The sequence below is a fragment of the Plectrocnemia conspersa genome, unplaced genomic scaffold, assembly GCF_051122295.1.
Source record: "Plectrocnemia conspersa isolate PC_06_02 unplaced genomic scaffold, ASM5112229v1 ptg000003l, whole genome shotgun sequence".
NCBI lineage: Eukaryota > Metazoa > Arthropoda > Insecta > Trichoptera > Polycentropodidae > Plectrocnemia > Plectrocnemia conspersa.
The window spans coordinates 9,976,191-9,992,823 of NW_028277167.1; the positions used below are offsets into that span (position 1 = coordinate 9,976,191).

The window sequence follows — 16,633 nt, forward strand, 5'->3', positions numbered from 1 at the left end:
AATGTGTACATATGTTTCAGTGAATGTGTATTTTTTTGTAAAATTGTATTCTCACTAGTATAATTATAATTTCACCGATTATTTCAGTGAAATCATATTCAAATAAATTTTCACTCTTAGTCTATATTTCTACTATCGAAAATATAATTTAACTGAATTATGGAATTATATACTGCTCTAAAATGCCTATGAAACCTAATTTGAAAGTTATAAAACGTTCATTTGATTTTAAATTACCATAACCTCAATAAATTTATAAATATAACTAGTTTTAGAACTTTCATTAAATTAATTCGTTTATGTTTGATCTGGGTTTGAACAGCAAATGAATGTTTCGCAACTGTGATTGTATATTTTTAATTGCTGTTATATTTTCACTAGTATAAATAAAATTTTATCAACTAGGCCTTGATTTATAATTTCACTGGGCAATGTTAGTGAAAATATATTCACTGCGCTAATAATCCGATACACTGATTTAACTGGTGATGTGATGTCCTCAAAAGTAATATATTGTTCACTAAAAATCCAGAGAAATTATTGATAAAATATCGTGACATGGTTAATTACAGATTATATATTTTTTAGAATATTATTGTATAAAATTATTTTTGAAACGTAATTCACTCGTGGCGTACATAATTTAAAAAATCACAACTGTCAATTAAAGATGTTTTTTTAGAGCCGCATATAATTTCACTAGCACCTTATTAAATAAATTATATTTTCACTAATAGAAATAAATATTTACTAGTGTTAATGTATTCCGATATGATTTCACTGAATCTGTAGTGAAAATATATTTTCACTAATAATAGCCATTTACTATAACATTTACAATTAATGATTGTATTTATTAGTTTTCAGCTAAAATAAATTAAATAATATATTTTTATTAATTAAATTTCTTTAGTTTATTAAAATATAAAAATTAAACATAAATTAAATTATTATAATTAAATCCTATCTTACATATATTTTTATGTTAATATTATCTTATCATAAATATATTTTTTATTGTAGCGAAATATTTTTAGAAACACCAAGCGGAAAATTTTGTAGTCTATAGAAAAAAAAACACAATAAAAACTGTTTTTTACTCCGAAACGAGATTAATCCTTCATATAAAATAATAACATATGCATTTCTTAAATCAGTTATATATACACAAAAGTTTGAGATATTTCAATGTAAGATAACTTACTTAAAATAATTGCACGTTAGCATATTTATATTTTTCCAACTAGAGAGCAATTATTAGCAAAATTGTGTTGATTTACAATTATTTACTTATAATATTAAAAATTCTATTTAGATGATTAAACGTAAATTTTAAAGCTATAATTAGTCTATAAAAAATATATTTCTATTATATACTGTCATAAAACAGTACAAGACACATTTCATAGCCCAGTCCTTATACATACATATGAATATAAATTATTTGCATGTTGTTATATGTATATGTCTTTATATATCAAAATCACCTGCATATATGTATATTAAAATAAATTAATCACGTTTGTTGTATTAGTCTATGTTACGGAATTATTCTTATCGTGCAGACGACGGCGTTACTCATTAGACCCCGCCTCCGAGTAAAGGCTGCCAGGGTCGGGAAATTGTCAAGCGGTCAGTACTAGTTGTACTGTCGTGAAAAGCCTGCGTTTTCCACGCTAACGCGAAACGAGAAAATCCACCGCGAAAAACACCGACGAAACAATTTTCTTTTTATTTATTTACACAAGTGGAAAATTCCTTATCGCACGGTGCATAAATATTCGCTCGATGCAAAGTGATATTAACACGTAATAAATTCGATTTTTAACGCGACCCAGATCATTGGTAATATATATTTATTTAAATACACATACATACATATTAAAGAGTGACAATTTAAAACAATTAGTGCAACTAATGGCGCATTTTAAAGTATAATTTATACACATTTTTCATATCGGATACAATGTCTGAAATCGATTTTTTTGCACAACGCTTGCTGACATATACACAACCTGAAGATCTTAAAATTATATAATAAAAAAAATCCAGTGCTTTATCAACATCTACATGAAATATTTGCAACATATATACGTATGAAAAATAAGTGATGGTTGTTGTTATTACAGTTCCGCGTCTTCGATAAGGCCTTCTACTTTTATTCACTGTACACGACTTCTCGTCGCCGTTGATAAGTCGTTGAACATTTTCATGTACATTAATGCAAACAGAAGTTCGTTCTCGTGATCAACCGTGGCACGTGTTGTGAGTGAACGGATAGTGGACGAGGGTGTTGTAAATCAAAAGCTGGATTACGTCTCGTACCAGGTTTCTGTTGTCATAGAGGAGACAACAGACGTCGCCTCGGAAGATGTCGGTAAGGATGATTTATGGATTTATTTTAATTTAACTCTTATGTGTTATATAAATAAACAGCGACCAAAAATCATTAGTATATCTACCGCATATCAGATTTAGGGTTAATGGAGTTTTTCCTACTTGATCAGAAAGAGGCTGAACTTTCATATTACACTGTGTCAAAATATGTTAATAAATACTTAACTAATTTAAAGTAAAAAGTATTGTACTTTATAATAATTCCAATAAGCAATGATTCTATGTTAAAAATTAGATTTTTTACCGATATAATGATTCAATTTTTTATAAATTATATTTGCATAATTTTTACATAAAAATAAACCATAAACTTCAAAAAAGCAAGTAAACATTAAAAAACTTCATTGTCATTAAAAGCATCACTGTATATGCATGCAAAAAATATAAAATAAAATCTTTATTTAAAATAATTAAAATAAACCATGCATATTTTATTGAATTGCAATAAATTACAATTTATATAATATTGTCAAGCATTAAGATAATTATTCTTAAGACCAGTGGTCACCAACTTTTTTGAGAAAAGGGCCAAATTGATTTTTTAAAAACCTGGTTACAATCCAATTAGAATTCATTGCAAATTAGACCTATGCATTTGTCTTTTTTTTCACAAAAAAATAACGAATTGACTACTGCTCATTAAATACGTGACACTCTGCTTCTAGTTTCCTTTTCTTTGACATAATAATATTGGGGCACTATAATTTAATGAATTTCAATCGAATTTTTAATCGAGTTACTATCATAACATACCTCAAATAGGTAAATCATCGCTAATCACTATTACTATTCCCTTCCAGCTATCATAGTAATTAAGCGATGTGTTTACACTGCAAACTATGAAATGCAACTAAATATTTTCGATTCGGCCTCTGTTTTGCCTGAACTACCCTTTTTTATGCTCCCTGCACTACGTTCTTAGAAATTCAATAAATGAAAGTGTCCGAGGAATTTTCGAGTAAACGAACATCTGGTCGCCTTCAACACCGAAATCTCAAATACTCAACTTGCTTATTCTGGGTCCACTCCTACTACCTAATCAAATCCCAATTGATGAATTTAAATATAGCTGCCGTGAATTCACAACTAAATAACAAAATTATATTAAATGAATTATTTATAAGTAGAAATCGAGAATTTTTTAAGCGCCGAATGAAAATCTTTAGCGGGCCGGATTCGGCCCGCGGGCCGTATGTACCACTGCTTAAGACCATCGATATGTTTGCCACAACAACAAAAAATATATGATATTTACATATATATACAAGTAATTGTATTTTGGTTTAAAAAATAAGTAATATATATATATATATATATATATATATATATATATATATATATATATATATATATATATATATATATATATATATATATATATATATATATATATATATATATATATATATATATATATATATATATATATATATATATATATATATATATATATATATATATATATATATATATATATATATATATATACTTTAAAGATAATATTTAAATTCTAAAACAACAACCGACGAACCTTTCATGGTCTTTAAAATACCTATTTTACATTTATAGTTCCATTATATTTCTCACACAATATGCTTGTTTATATTAAATACGACAAAAAATTATATTGATAAGAAAAATATATAAAAACAACTACTTTTCATTTTTGTCTGCGAAACACTTTTTTTAATATTTTAATTCAATTATATCGCAATGCGTGTGCTCATTTGGCACTTGGCTGATAGGTTTTATCACATCCACCTTATTCTACAGACCTTGCTCCTTTCAACTACCATTTATTTCGATTGATGCAACGATGAAATATATGAAAATGCAGACGTTTTGAAAAGGAGGCTATCGGAATATTTTATGTAAATGAAATTTAAAAATTAACCATGGGGTGGATTAAGGTTAAATCGTTAGAATTATATTAAATATTGAATCATTAAAATAAAAATTAAATTAAATAAAATCAAACACATTAATTTCAGAATTATTTAATATATTATTTATATAGTTTAAATGAACATCACACTAGAATTCATCGAAATTGTTATCTTTATAGATTAATTGTTGGTTTAAAGACGATTATTTTGATTATAAAATTTTATTTAACTAATATTATGTATTATTACTAAATATTAAGATTAGGTTATAGACGATTAAGATTCCAGTGGATTTATTTCTTATGATAATGAAATTTTGATTTATATTGTAATTTTGCTGAAACAGCTTACCCTATAAATTTAAGGATTGATTAATCATATTTATCCTATACTTATTATAGCTAGTTATAAAGTACGGTTAATAAATAAATATTAGAGAAACGTATATAAATTAAAATAACTTCGTTATAAGGAATTTAATATTATTATTTATAAAGAAGAAATCTATGGAAAACAGTTAAATATATGAATAATCCTGAATGACTGTACTGCGTATGAAGTATATTCTTATATATTATTATACAACTATCCTTTTAAGCATAAATAAATTAATCATGTACATATTTATTATTTTTTCAAGCGCTTTTTGCCATTACTAATTTAATTTATTATTATTTATTATATCAAACTTTGCGTTTCTAAAATTTCTATCATGGCTGCAATATAAGTGATTATAATATAATTTTAATTCTGATTGATTGTCACAGATTTTGAATCCACAATTTCCTAGATTTCCTAAATAAATGATACAAAAACTTTCATTTTTCATTTTCATTTTAATGTTGTTCTACTATATATAATATAAATTTATATTTTCAACTTTCTTATCGATGTTAAACAATAAATTTATATGTTTTGATTATGTTTTCCTTAAGATAATATATGATATTTGATAATCAAAAAAAATATATTGTTCTTAAATTGCAAATATTATGTGTTTTTTAATACGTTTCAATTCTTATCTAATAATTCCATCCAATTATTAATACTTATACGATAGTGACGACTACGTCGGATTAACGTAGATGTCTTTTTAGAAATGACAACTTATTACATTAATTGGGCAGAAACACACTTGTGGTTGATTATTTAATAGCTTCAATCGTTTCCTCGAAATATTTAATATGATAGAGTTTGCTGTAAAAATGATGTATATATTATATATACCTTTTAAAATTATAGGTATAAATATTGTTTATTTATTTTATTACTTAGATAAAAAATGTCTGTTTTGTACTAAGTAAATTTCCTTATGTGTTAGTATAGTAAAAAAAATGATTGACGCTATTAGTTTTTATGCAAGTTCATGCTACCTACCACAAGAGCGCGTCTTGTGCCAGTGATACATAAACATTTGATTATTTTATTATTCAATATAATACCAAAAATGAGTTTTTAGATTTAATATTAAATTAATATGATATTCAAATACAAATTTTTATATTTTAGAATAAGGCATTAGCATCCTACGTCATTAAAAAACATAAAATGCGTCATAGGTAATACCTCAGAATTACCTTGCATCGCCTCCAGAGCAAAGCGTATTAAATTAATATATTTTTTACATAAATTCTCGCATAAACAGACACGACTAAATGATCAATTATTGATGCATCTTACATTAATATAAAAACGGTTAATGTAGTCTTTATGCATTTTAACGTTGATTGATAAAATATTTTAATATGTAAGGTTTAGGTTAAAGTCTATAAAATAATAAGAAAACGAGTTTAATATTAAAAATCGAACCATAAACATCTGATATTAGATTACTGTTAGCGAAATTCAATTACCACAATTCCTACAGTATTGAAAGTGAAAGTAATGATATTATAAATATGCTGATAAATAACACATAAACAGTTGCATTTCTGGTTTAGATTTTGTTAATGAGTTTATTATCTTAAATCAAATAGGTCTAATAGCGACAAATGTGAGCCAAAAATAAATATTTTTTTCGATTCTTTTTCTATATATTATATCTATTAAATCGATTCATACCGTCAAAAAGTGAGATACATTCTAAATACATTGAAACACAAAATTCTAGCTTCTTGGCATTGCAAAGCATTGAAGGGCTCTAGATTTAGTAATAATTTGTAAATATGCATAATTCTTTGAATACATCAAAAGAGGAAAATCTGGATAAGTTGCTTTATGAATGTATAAAAAAAGCCTAACTAAATAAAATATCTGTATGATTGAACTAATATTTATTTATTCAAACTACTGATACTTATTCGATTCGAAAGCTGTTGGAACATTTTCGAGATACAACTAGTCATCCCGCAGACAACGCGTTCAAGATAAAAATATATCATTTGTGTGACGGAGTGTAATTAAGATGATAATAAGACGCTATCTCACAATATGTGTCACCTGATACTGTAAGCATATTATATAGGTAGTTTACTTTTTTTTTATATTGTACATATGTATATATTGAGTGGTATATTGTCACATATGGATCTTATCTAAATTTTCCAGCATGTGGATCTTAACAAATGTCACATTACGTTTGGAATTACAAACATTAAATATATTCATAGTTACTTTCGTATCTATGTATTTTCTTTAAGTGATAGGAAAATAGTTTAGTGTTTGTTCTAGTTACGCAATGCAATTTGTGTTATCGCGGTTTATTTTCAAGAAAAACTAGTTTTTGCCCCTGTTTCGAATACTTCGAGTTGCTCTTTTATTAACACAATTTTCAAGTAATATTTTGTTAAAAATTAGTAAACATCAATTGATATGTACCTAAATGTGATAAGTCGGTATTAAGCCCAATGTCTATTTTATAGATGTATTTTTTATATTTAAAATGTATATGAGTCAGTGTCAGATCTTACGTAATCGCTTTTTGTATGTTTGTCATTAGAATTTTAAGCAAATATAAAACACAACAATAAATAAAATCTTTATTGTTCTTTCAAAAACACACTTTATATTGTAAAAATGTGTATTTATGACCAAGCATAGTGTTTTTTTACTAAATAAAAAAATATTTTTTACTAGATAAAAAAATAGTTTTAGATTATGACTGTTTATAAAAATCATATAAAATAATATAACTATGCATTCTGTATTATTAAATTATAAATATATCTAAGAAACTTTTATTGGTATAAACGATAGATAAGAAATACAAAAAATCTTGAAACTATTGTCATTTAATTCATCACTAAAAATGTATTTATGATTTAATTAAAATAAGTAAATATATTGTATATTAAGATGATTTATATAAGCTCTTATATCATATTATAGTTTCCCAATTATATACATATACATATATAAATAATCTTCAATGAATCATATTATTAAAAAATCACCATTTTTAATATAGTATATGTGTATAGAAAATATTAAATATTTACATATTGTTTACATACACACACGAAACTATAATACGATGAACGTACTTATTCGATTCAAACATCAAAGCAAACATTATTGTATTGCGTATTTATGTATAGTATATACTAACTCAATATATGATTTTAATACGTAATCATAGGCCATTGTATGGAATAGAATGTGTTTTTTCAGCTGTCGTTAAAGCAAAAAATTAAATACATAATCTACAATATATTTAATTTAACTATACTATCTGTGTATTAAAAAAAAATAATATTAAATAGACGTGTCACAGATAAGCATTTTTTTCTACAAAAATATATCAAGGATATTTTTTTCCAAACGTATTTGAATAAATAAAACTTGTTTATTACACGTGTGATAATTTAATCGAATGCATTATCCAAAAATATACTTTTATTACAATGAAATAAAACAACGATTTTCTTCAAGGAAAAACTATGTGATAAAAAAATGGAATATATGTATATTAATTAGCTAAATAAATTAATATGTACACATCAGGATTAACGTTAGATAGCATAAAACACTGACGACACTAGTGATATCACTAAACTTGTTGTTGCTAGTTTCAATTTAAATATGTAATTTATTATTATTGCTAATTAGCGTAACCTCTTATGTATTATATCGAAAATTAATACATTTCAACTGCATATTCTATGTGATGTATTATATAATAAACAAAAAATGTCAACATAGCAATTTTCACCGATCAAAGTAGGTTTTAGCCGCTTTTTACCAGAAAAATCACGCTTAATAATTCGCTAATAGTTACACGTACATAAATGCCTTCATGTTGTAAATTTACGAAAAAATGTAGTGTTAAAAAATGTATGATTATGAACGTTTCATATCTAATTTATCTTGTCATACTGTGAAAATAAAATTTTAACAAATAAAATCAATTTGCATATTACATATTATGTTTTTCCGCAATTGTGACAATGTCATTTTTTTATTATGATCATTTTAATTCATAATAAAAGTCTTCCTTATTAAGAATAAATAATAAATATGTAAAATATGATTTTTTACTCATATTAAGTATGTACATATATAATAATATACTATCTTTATAAGATAAACTTATATTATTTATTAAATAGATGTCCAACATTGAACATATAACATTGTTAAGTCAATAGATTCAATGTATGTATTTTGTCAATATGAATTTCATCTTATTCTTATGACAACTAAAGTGAAGTTTTTTAGTTTTTGATCACTGTACAATACTAGGATGTAGTTTATAAGTAAAATGCTAGAATTGTAGAACGGGAATCAACTAAACGGTTAATTTTTTAACCAAATGAAATGATGAGTAATATTATCAATATATTATCAATTTCATTTTTATTTATTTTTCAAAAATCAGTTTTTATTTTTTTATTTTATAGAATTATATTTTTAAATTAGGTTGTAAATAAAAATTTAAAATAGCGTTCGAATGATTATATGTACTTTTAGTAGATAGATATTTATACGATTTTACATAATGCACATTTATGTATTACATGTAAAATTTGACTCAAACATACAGTATTTTATTATAATATTTAAAAATAAAATATGGTATTTTTGATATTTAAATTTTTTATAATAAGGATTTTTTCAAATATTATAGAAGCATATTTTTTAATTGCTACTTTCCTTATAAATATGCAATTTATATTTTATGCTGATATTAAAAATTTTAATAGCATTTTATTTTAGTAAATAAATATTTTATATTTAATTTCACAATACACAATTTTTTTAGCATATTACTTGTTAAAATATAAATATTCAAAGAAAAAAAAATTAAACATAGATAGTCTTTAACATTTAAAAAAAATAAAGCATATTTTACACTATTTTTTTTATTTAGAATTTTATTTTTAAAAATACTTTACTTTTATAGATTTTTTTTTTCAAATGCTACTTTATTGATAAACATTTATTATATTTTTTAATTACGATTATAATACAAATTTTAATTGTATCTAAGGGTTATATGTAATTTCAGTCGATTAGTGTTTTAGAGTCAATTGCATAACGCAATTTCTAGTAACGTATATTATTATTCTCTTTACAGTATCTTTTTGATGAAAAAAAATTGCTGACCACCTTTTAACCATCAATATAGTTTTACACGATTAAGAGGAAAATATTACGTGTTAATGTTGGCGTAGTTCGAATCATCCAACGTCAGTCAGTACACAATATATTAAATCATAAAACCTTAATTTTTCCTTTTGTGCGTGTTTTCACGTGTGCTAAATTATATATGATTATGCCTTTAGGTGCTTTTTATATATCTCCCGACAAAACTAATTTTGCCAATTAAGTCGAAACGTTTTTCTGGTTATTTTTGACCGTCCGATCTCACCCGGTCAACGATGTTAAAATTGGGAGCAACAACCTTCTCGAATCTTGTGGAGATTTCAAATGAGTTTATTTGCGAATGCAAAAAGTACATCGTAAATAGTTAAAGGTGATGCGCTGCTTTCGTTAGCTAATTAATCTGCAATAGCAATGCAATTACGTCAATTGCTTTTCATTAAAATAGAGATCGTCACGATACATTTAATTAAGTATAATGCGATGTTCTTTTTGCATTATATCTATATTATAATAAAACTATCGTGCTGTAATCGCGTTGCATCAAGTGGATCGTACATTATGGCGCATCGATAAAAACAGTGTTACGAAATCAGTATCCGCAACATAATTGATTTTATAATTGTTAGCGATCAATATAATTTCTTAAAATGTTATTAAAACTATTATTAGTATTTTATTTGTTCACATACGAGATTAAAATGTAATGCAAAAATTTTTTCAATTATTTGAAAGATACATAGGTGTATATATAATAGATAAAATATAACAATAAAAACTGATATGTTTCCTCCTTGATAAGGTGTGCCTTTATTTTGCATAGGTCCTAAATAGTACATATGAACAGTGAAATGTATAATATATTTTGAATGTTTTATTTAAATAAAATGGGAATGTGACACAAACAAATAGTTGGAAATTCACAGCAGACTTGAGATTTTACTGACAACTATTTCATGACATCTAGATGATAAACTGACTTAAATACAAATCTGCAACGTTTCTTAGTCTGTTCTTCATTAATTCTTAGTTTATGGTGACAGTACAGTAATATTATATTTTGAAGAAATTATTTATAAATAGTATTTTAAACAATGCATAAAAATAACTATTAAGCATGCAATCTTAGTAAACAGACATAGAAAAGTGGCGTAGCTATGGGGGGTGCGGGCCGTCCCGGGCGGCTCTTGCTTGGGGGCGGCATATTCGCGATGGGATCGTCTAATGTGGTTCTTAATCCTGAATGCACTAATATATTGTATTATTTAAAGTTAATTATAATGGTAATTTGGCAATTTATTATTTTACTACATTTTTATTGTATTATAAAACACCTTGTTTAAAATAATAAAATAAAATAAATATTACATACAAGAATAAACAAAATGTGAAGGGTATGTAGCGTAATTGGTCTGTTCCAGATTTTTGAAGCTACAAATTTTAAGATAGGTCAGATTTTATTTTTAAAAATGTATGGGGGGCGCGGAAATTTTAATGATCGCCCCGGGCAGCACATATCCTAGCAACGCTTATACTTATAATTGTTCCAAAGTAAACGTTAAGGATTGTGAATTTTCTCCCTTACCTTACCCTTACCTTACCCTTACAAAGTTTACATTTTTAAACGTTTACACTTATTTCTTCAGAAATACGTAATTCAATAGTCAGGGCGATATTATAAAGACCTTTATAAAAAACGTACTTAAAAACTTTAAAATGGTTAGTAAAAGATTTCTGTAAATTGATAAAATTTTAGTAAAAAATGCACTTAAAATTTCCTAAATATTATTAAATAAAGGTGCTTACAATTAAAAAATACCAGTCATTATCAATATATGTATTCAATCTTAATATCGGAATATTTTAATTGTTTTTTAGATTAGAAGGTGTTATCGTGTTCCGATGGATGATAACATAATATCATATTTAATTGAAAATACAAATATAAAAATGGCACAGTATGCATATTATATAATTAACATATAATAAATCTATAAAATAGAAACATGATATTTTATACTCAATGACATACAAGATTGTCATATCTTTAATTTTGACTTATTTTTAATAGACGTTTGACTTTTATTGTGAGTTAAATATTATATTTTTTGATCTGTCATGGAAGGGCAATATTTGAGGTTAAATAAGAAGCAACAATATTTTATGATATTTATTATGTTTTAGTCTTTATGATATTCTGTGAAATACTTATTTTTAACTCAACCTTATTTTTATATTAATTTATAATAATTACAAAATATAATTAATGCATTTCATAGTATATGAACAATTGTTAAGCTTTTTAAAAAATCATGTAAAAATACTAAATAAATTATTGAACTTCAGATGTTACAATTACTTAAATTTAATGGCACACAAATGTAAACCACCAAGTATTTTGTCCTTCATGTAAAGTTGACAATATTGCATTTAATATATTATATTAAAAATATCATAGATTATATGTATTGCTTTAATACATATCAATAGATACTGTGTACCTTTTCTTTTGGTCCATGTTTAGAATATCAAACATTAATCGTGTCAATAACAACGTTCACAAAGAATCGCCCATCGATAATTGCCACAATTTCGACATGAGCAAGACTAATTATCTACGATTATGCACATTGACACGTCAATTGTGGCGCGACAAAAATTAATGTGTCGCCATTATGCTCCGTTAATTTATACAGGCGATTATACTTTTTGTTCTCCTCTGGCTACGTCACCAAGTAGGCGCTTACTGTGAAAAGCCGTGAACATTTCTGTTTCTTCTTCAACATCTTCACCTCACCACCAGACTTGTACCGTCATGGTAATTAAGAAGTCCCATCTTGAGGTGAGTCTTACCTCTTTTGTCAAAGTTTTCCAATTATTTAGGCCTCATGTACATAAGACTTTAACTAATGTGACACTCATTGCAACGGTAGTTTTTTTACTTCGTTTTTCTCGGGTGAAATCGACGGTGAAATCTTTGTTACCACTCATAAACGATCCGGTTAAAAAAACGCATCAATCATCTAGTCAGGAAGTTATTTAGCATTAATTTAGATCATAATTTGTTATGATTCTAAAAAGCAAACAAGCACTACATAATCCATGTACTTATTCTGTAAGCCAACTTTAGTGATATCGTCAATATAATTGCCGTTTTTAAGTAATAGCCTCATTAAGAACTTAATTATCTAATGAAAGATAAAATAAGTATCATAAAAAAATTATAATGTAGGGATTTTACCGTACAAAAAAATACTTAACACAAAGGTACGATAAAAAAACATTTTCCCCTCATTAAATATATTTAATTGATTTTTTTTATATTTTGAAATTAAAATTATAATCATATTGTCATGATAAGTAGTTAAGATACCTAATAAAAATGGCACTTTGTCTTATAAATAGTTATGTATGTATTGTATAATAGTTAACGATTCAATTTCTTGCATTTTAAAATTTCAATGAAATAAGATTTTTGAAGGTAAATTTAGAGCGCAGTCAATATTTGTGTAATGACACTATATCATCATAAATGTATCCATTGCATAATCAACTGTTATCTCAAAATGTTTATATACATAAAAATGCTATTTCGTTTTGTGTTTTGAATTTAAAATACACCTCAGCGTGGTGCAAAATATTAACTTCCTTTCTATGAAAGAGAAAGCGATTATGGTAGTTTGTAATCAATGCTTTTTAGTGATGCATTATGCATTTCGCATCTCAACTATATTTTTTTCATTGCTTACTTTTGTATATAATAAGCTATTTGTATCTATAAACTTTGTTAGCGGCTCATAAATATTTAAAATTCACGTTAATATGTTTCAAAGTATCTTCGAAATCAATATTACAGAAATTGGCTCATTTGGAAGAACGTTTATTTTATTAGCAAAAAATAAACGTTCGCTATTGTCTATTAATGTGGTGTTTAACTTTAAACGTTTCATAAACGAGTAATTAAAATTTCTATGGAAAATTATAACATTCTAATATTATGAAAAAATATTTTCCATTAAATGTAACTGCTAAAATAAATATCGTATAATAATATGTACAATAGAAACGTAGATAATTTCAAGTAGATATTTTAAGTCTTGATTGTAAATTATTACTGCATTTTAATGCAATGACAATCGTTAGTTTTTTTTTTGGAATAAGTATACACAAAAAAGCAAAGATAGAATAAATTAATGATTTTGCAATTTGATTAATTTTAAATACAGCAATAAAAAGTTTTTATGTAGATTCTTCAAGTAATTATATTTTAAGTTAATGTATCATGTATTTTATTATTTAAAAATATATATATATAAATAGTATTTATACATTTTAATGTTGAAACCAATAAATATTTTTAGTGATCATCAAGCTATTTTGTGCTGATAGAACGTAAATAAATTTAAATTATTAAGTAACTGTGTAATACCTTTTTATCGATGGTAAAATTTAATTTAAGTTTATCTTATATCTGTGTTTTACTTCATAGTACATATATAAAAAAATATGACATTTAAGTGAGCCTTCTCTGTTATTCATCTGAAATATTTTTACAGAATGTTAATTATAATATACTTGAGTCGTTAACGTCCTTCCTATCTATAATGAGTGATATCGCACATATCGAATACGTAATTCTGTAATAAAATATATGTAGAATTTTCTAGTTGATTATTTCCGTGTCGGTCATTCGATCCATTGCCATTGAACTTGGGAAAGCAAAAGTTCACTTACATGGTTGACGGTGTCGCCACATATCCATTTATTCACACCATGCGGATGTACATTCTGATTCACAGTATTAGTACATGGTCCGTGAATAAATTTGATAATAAGGTTGCAAAATTTCAACCTCCAAACTACGTTTATCGCAATGACTACAAAAGGCTTAACAACGTAGCTCGTAATCATATTACTTTTGTAAGTTAAGTGACCGAATGTTTACCTATAATCTCTGACACATTTTCAATGTCAGTGCAATAATTTAATAAATTATTATAGTCTGCGGTTATTTCTTGAAATTGTCAATAAAACTACGATCGTTGAATGTTAACCGTGTCCATTGTTCGCGTTCAAGGTTCAAAACGAAGAAGTTTTTCTCGACACAAAAAATATGATCGATCGAACTATTGATCTATTATAATGTTTGCGGTTAGAAGTTGGGAAATTTATGAAAAAAAAACACTTTTTATCACATCAACTAATTCAAGGTTATTTTAAAATACATGGTGCAATTTTTAATAAGGAAAATAGTTGTACTAAATCAAAACCACGATATTTGATTTATAGAACATCCATATGCAATTATGCAGTGATAATGGAAACGATCAGATTGAATAAATGCTAATAATTACAATTATTAATTTGCATATTAAACAGAATAAATAAACAATTCATGTATCGATTATAATCCTTAATAAATAATTTTAGTTGAAAAAGTCTTAAAATAAAATATTTTTATAATAACTCTCAATCAAGATTTTCAGGTTTTTTGTGACTGATATAATATGAGTAATTATTGAGATGATTTATTATACATGAAAGATGACCTTAAACGTTCTACTCTATAATTATATCAACTTTAAAAATATATTGTATTGGTTAAGTAAATAGATTAATATTATATATATTGTAAGAATTGATAATTAAGAAATATATGGTTTAATATATAATTTTCAATTAATAATATCACCTTGAGCTCCTTATAGGTAATTATTGTTCACTTGCAGGAAAATTACAAATTTTGAATCATATATGCATATTAATATATAAGCAAATTTATTTAAACATAATATCTGTGAAAAAGTAATTGAAATCAAGGTTCATCTATTAAAATTATGTAACCTAGATGGATAATTTCAATTTTTAAAATATGATTGCCAGTATATTTTTATTGAAATTTGTACTAATAAAAGTAGGAAGTAGATGTTATCTTTTGTTTGGTCATTTCCTCTCGTCATGGATTTTAGCATTTTTTTCATGTACGTGACAAAGACTCGTCACGGGCTACTTTTTGCAACTTGAAGATTGACCTTAACATAGATCGTTATGATTTTCAGACTCTGTCGAGCCTTCAGGCGAGATAAATGCTTACATAAGTTATGCTTGTGAAGGTCGTTTCTTATATAAGTCCAGTTATAATTGTGGTTAAGGTGACAAAACACAATATTTTCATTAAAGATTCTCTTCGTTAAGACAGGTCTTTCAGTAAGGAATACTTACTGTTGCATAGAATTTTTAATATAAAAGCATAATTAAATATTTGACGTATTGTGTGTTTACAAATATTGTAAAAAACTGAATGAGCAATTATCATGCAGGTACAAATTTTATCTTACATGATATAAAATCACACCTCTACGAAAGAATTGCCACGTGATTCGTGTCATATCACATATCATTGCATGCTGTTAATTATCGCAAAAGGTCACGTGCTTTTGAATCTCTGATTAATAATTAAATTAAATTAACCAAGGAAAAATCGCATACATTTCCATTAAACAAGTTTCATTATAAGTAACTTAGTTTCTTCTACTCGGCTGATAAGATCGGTATATGGAACAACAATGTAAAAATGTTTATTGATTTTATTCCCCAAAACACGCAAGTTCCACCTGAAACGTGCATTGAAAGTAACAATTAGATCGGAATATTACCATTATTGATTTATGATATCATATTTTATTAATGGTTTTTTACTGTAAGTTTTATCAATGTACCAATATGAAATTTAAAGCATAATTCATAAATAGTACTTGTTATTAGGACAATTTTTTTAATTAATTTACGCTGATAAATATATATGTATA

General features: G+C 25.5%; 1 protein-coding gene across 4 annotated transcripts in view; it reads left to right on the top strand.

The window, feature by feature from the left end:
• Nucleotides 1-16,633, top strand: part of LOC148236570 (uncharacterized) — a 158,866-nt gene that overhangs the window by 40,915 nt on the left and 101,318 nt on the right. For 2 of the 4 annotated variants that reach the window (XM_088183277.1, XM_088183274.1), the window contains exons 1-2: nucleotides 1,636-1,845; nucleotides 2,130-2,377. The exons of the other annotated variants lie outside the window; for them this stretch is intronic. The gene's annotated coding sequence lies outside the window, so the exon portion shown is untranslated. Of the gene's footprint in view, nucleotides 1-1,635; nucleotides 1,846-2,129; nucleotides 2,378-16,633 lie in introns of those variants that run through there. 4 annotated transcript variants of the gene reach the window in all.